At 38.1% G+C, this 5000-nt stretch overlaps 1 protein-coding gene across 6 annotated transcripts in view; it reads right to left on the bottom strand.

The window, feature by feature from the left end:
• The window catches only part of LOC144977156 (epithelial splicing regulatory protein 1-like), a 140112-nt gene that overhangs the window by 111467 nt on the left and 23645 nt on the right, over positions 1–5000 (bottom strand). For 2 of the 6 annotated variants that reach the window (XM_078922025.1, XM_078922028.1), the window contains exon 1: positions 3841–4169. The exons of the other annotated variants lie outside the window; for them this stretch is intronic. The gene's annotated coding sequence lies outside the window, so the exon portion shown is untranslated. Of the gene's footprint in view, positions 1–3840; positions 4170–5000 lie in introns of those variants that run through there. 6 annotated transcript variants of the gene reach the window in all.

Below are 5000 nucleotides of genomic sequence, written 5' to 3'. Positions count from 1 at the left end.
GGTTAATAAGTAAACACAACATTTATTATTTGCTTTATACGCATTACAAACGCCGCTAAAGTAGACTATATAAGTGTAAATATAGATAAATGGAAGTAGTTTTCTTGTATTCTTCTTTATCCAAATAGACGAATACAAACAACAGTACGTGTTCCCACAAACAAACCTTTGAGCTTTTCTTTTTCTGTTTTTAAAATTAAATGACCTCGATGTGTGTAAAAGGAATTGAGGAGAGGGGTGCAGACAGACGGATAGAAGACAGAGAGAAGAAGAAGAAGAAGAAGAAGAAGAAGAAGAAGAAGAAGAAGAAGAAGAAGAAGAAGAAGAAGAAGAAGAAGAAGAAGAAGAAGAAGAAGAAGAGAGGGAGAGGGAGAGATAGAGAGCTATAATGTGTGTGAATGTGTGTGTGTTTGTGTGTTTGTGTGTGTGTGTGTGTGATAGATAGATAGATTGATAGATAGAAGGATAGGAGAGAGAGTGTGAGAGTGAGAGTGAGAGAGAGAGAGAGAAAGAGAGAGAGAGAGAGTGTGTGTGTGTGTGTGTTTATGAGTAACATAAAGAGAGTGATATATAGATACATAGAAAGAGATAGATAGATAGATAGATCGATGATAGATAGATAGTAGATAGATATATAAAAGAGATAGAGAGAGAGAGAGAGAGAGAGAGAGAGAGAGAGAGAGAGAGAGAGAGAGAGCGAGAGAATTTATAATAAAAATAGAAGAAAAAAAAACACCCAGAGATAGTAGTCGAGATGAAGATAAATATGGCATCCTCCTCTCCTCCTCTTTCCATGGATTGAATGGAATGTTTAATTGTATGTATGAATTATGAGATGACGGGGCACTTACATTGTGTAACACAAAGCAAACATTAAGGGTGAAAGGCGAGCCCAAGAATAACGTCATCTTGGATTTGTATTTCGATATAAAACCCGTGGTGGGGAGGACACAGATGGTGGACGAGATAGATAACGATGATGATAACAACGATAACCAGGACGTTTTGGATTCAGTGGCGTACCGAGGGAATTTGGGAGTTAGAAATATGCATTACAAGTATGAAGAAGTTTATTTAACATTAATAAACACATCGGCAGCATTACTCTGCCTCGCTCGGGAAAGTTGATTATATTATGTGTATAAAGTAGAAGTGGGGGTAGTAGTAGTAGTAGTAGTAGTAGTAGTAGTAGTAGTAGTAGTAGTAGTAGTAGTAGTAGTAGTAGTAGTAGTAGTAGAGAGTGAGTAGTAGTAGTAGTAGTAGTAGTAGTAGTAGTAGTAGTAGTAGTAGTAGTAGTAGTAGTAGTAGTAGTAGTAGTAGTAGTAGTAGTAGTAAGTAGTAGTAGTAGTAGTAGTAGTAGTAGAAGTAGAGTAAGTAGAGAGTAGAGTAGTAGAAGAAGAAGAAGAAGAAGAAAGAAGAAGATGATGATGACGATGACGATGATGATGATGATGATGATGATGATGATGATGATGATGATGATGATGATGATGATGATGATGATGATGATGATGATGATGAAGAAGAAGAAGAATTACAAGAAGAACAAGAAGAACAAGAACAAGAAATAGGAGAAGGAAAAAAGAAGGAGGAGAGAAGCAAGGAGGATGGAGGACGATGAGGAAAAAGAGATTACAAACTAGATGGAGATGGAGATGGAGGAGGGGGGAGAGGAATAGAGGAGGACGTCGAGGACTAGAATGGAGCGATTAGTTCTTACAACATAAGCATTATGATCTTTAAAAAATTATTCCACATTATTTACAAAATTTATCTGACAACTCTAGACAATCAGTAGACACTAGGACGAGTGATAAAATCCTTATCTCTAAACTACTAACTTTAATAGTCACTTCTGCTTTCTGTTGGATATTTTCCCACCATTTGAAAAATGCACACATGCCCGGTTCTCAAAGACAATATCTCTGACACACTAACATTCTTCTGGTGCGAAAAGCTAATAAAGTGAAGCTTGTCAAAATAAATGGGACTGCATAGAGATGTTAAACCAACTCGGAGTGTTTATCCATTTATCAGTATATCTTTCTTTTACTGAACGAATGGGTATGTGAAAATTTTCAAATACCAGAGCTATCAGATTACGACTATTTCAAAATTTAACAGGAAAGCAGAGGCATCGGCGTCGATTAACAAGGGGGAGGGAGAGGGGGGGGGGGGGATACTTTATACAAATTGAAAGAAAACGCTTGTGAAAAATTATCGCGTGTATCAACAGTTGTGCATTTGAAATCGAAATGAATATTGATGACATTACAAGTGGTCAGAATGTGTCATTGGAAATGATATAGAACTTATAAAACTAAAAGAAAAACACAACACACACACACACACACACACACACACACAACACATACCCCCCCCCCTCCCACACACACACACACTGACAGAGAGAGAGAGAGAGAGAGAGAGAGAGAGAGAGAGAAGAGGGAGAGGGAGAGAGAGAGAGAGAGAGAGAGAGAGAGAGAGAGGGAGAGGGAAGGGGGGGGGGTTGTAGAGAAGTTTGAAGACGGATTGAAGAGCAAGAGAAGGGATATTTTTAAGTTATTGCATTATTTTTCATCTTCTCCCTCCCCCCCCCCCTCTCTCTCTCTCTCTTCTCTCTCTCTCTCTCTCTCTCTCTCTCTCTCACTCTTAACACATACACACGAACAACACCCTCATTCTCTCTCTATTTCTATCGCCGACTCTCATGTTAGAACATACACACACTTTCTCCTCTCTCTCTCTCACACACCACACACACACATACACACACACACATACATATATAAGAGGTCTGTACATTATTACAGATAAGGAGCCCTTCACAACAATAACGGCACACAATTCATTATACGCTCCATGATCGATTATCATAAACAAGTGGTAGATAAGGGTGCTCAATGCCCACCGCGACACCACGGCCATTCTTAAAGAGATACTCAAAGGCACGCGCCGCCACCGTGTAGTAGACATCTGGACGGTCTCTCACCACCACATCATCCACAACTGACTAGAGTACCGTGGAATGGGGCTTGTAGCCTTCGTAAACTATAACCTGACACTGACCAAAAAAAATGACGTCAAAAGACAAGTCTTTGACCCCAAAAGAAAACAAATCGTTTGTTGTATTCACTACTTCCACCAATGGGATCAACTGTTTCCTTGAGTACCACTAACTACAACTCATTTGACGGTGCACCACACTAGGTCCTGTGTTCTCTATGCGGTGCACTAACCTGTAAATGACGTCAAAAGACAAGTCTTAGTGCCACGCTTTAAGTTAACGAAGGCTACGAATGGGGTGACTCAGGCCAGTTGGGTTGACCAGTGTTTTCAAAATCATCTTTATATGATATGTTTACACATTGCAATAACCTGTCCGGTGTTTTTTTTCTAACGAAATCAATCAAATGATCCAAATTTTACATTTAATTTGTTTAATAATGTTCAATCTGGGGGACTGATCATTGTCAACCCATTCCACGGTAGTTGGTCAGTGCACAAAACAAACACACCCACAATCACTATCAACACGAATTACACTATCAAAATAAAATAATTTCAATATCTAAATAAACGATAGTTAAATAAATAAATAAATAAATGAATAAATACAATTATTAGTAGTAGTAGTAGTCTCAAGAGACGATGGTTTTATTATTATTATTATTATTTTTATTATTATTATTATTATTATTATTATTATTATTATTATTATAATAATAATAATAATAATAATAATAATAATAATAATAATAATAATAATAATAATAATAATAATATATTTTGAATATCTGATTGCAAACATCAAAACAAATACATCAATCTTAAACTCACCGAAGACGTGTTGTTACGGCAGAGAATCACGACAAAATACATAGCAAGCTTTCCCGACACACAAAACAGACATAATGACAAAAAGAAATACTACACAATTATGTTTTAATTATAGACAGAAAACGGACAGTTATCGTTCTTATTATTCCCATGCCAGACGAGAAGAAACAAGTAAATTTTACAACACATGGTTTTTTTCAAAATCAGTGGAGCGGAACGATATAAACAGACTGATTATAGACTTCTCACAAATTACAACTCGATAACATGTCCGTCGAAGACACTGACAACTCAATGTTAATACACTGCGAAGTTGATAATGACGATTCACATTGCGATACAAAATGTTCTTATTATTCGAATTTGTAACTCTCACGAGTCTTTCCAAAGTTTCATTGCGTGACGGATTTGCCTATGAACCGAGTAGACATACGAGTTTGTGTGTACCGAATGAATCCGCGAAAAGGTGTGTGTGTGTGTGTGTGTGTGTGTGTGTGTGTGTGTGTGTGTGTGGTTGTGGGGGGGGGGGGGGGAGGGGAGGGGGGGGGTTCTCTGTGTGTGTTTGTGTGTGTGTGTGGGAGAGAGAGAGACTCAGAAAGAGAGAGAGAGAGAGAGAGAGAGAGAGAGAGAGAGAGAGAGAGAGAGAGAGAGAGAGAGAGAGAGAGAGAGAGAGAGAGAGAGAGAGTATGTTCATCGTGGCAGACATAGCGAATAGAAATATACTTCAAGTCGAGGCAGGCTGATTTTTTCGTGAAGACTTTTTCCTTTCTGTTCTCTGTTTTGTCTGACACTGTATTATACACATCTTTGCATATTTTTTATCTCATACCGGTGCGCGCTACCAACCATCGTGATATTATACAGAACTTACCTCTGCTCCCGCCCCCCCCCCCCCCCCCCCACCCTCATCACTTCACACACATAATAAATACTTATGCCAGAGTCTGGTTACGATCACCAAAAGAAAGTGAACAGTGATAAGTATTGTGTATGAAAAATACAAGAAAAAAAAAATCATCCTCCCCAAAATCGGGATAGGGTTGGGTTTTTTCTCTTGTATTTTCCTTCCTGCTTTGTCTGCACTGTTTCATACATACTTTTTCAGATATTTACATTGAGCACTGTTGTTAGTAGTTAGCATGCTGCATATAAGTAACTGT

Source organism: Berghia stephanieae, chromosome 7 (assembly GCF_034508935.2).
Source record: "Berghia stephanieae isolate SIO BIC M18660-M18661 chromosome 7, UCSD_Bste_1.3, whole genome shotgun sequence".
NCBI classification, from domain to species: domain Eukaryota; kingdom Metazoa; phylum Mollusca; class Gastropoda; order Nudibranchia; family Aeolidiidae; genus Berghia; species Berghia stephanieae.
This window is presented reverse-complemented; position numbering and strand designations above follow the sequence as displayed.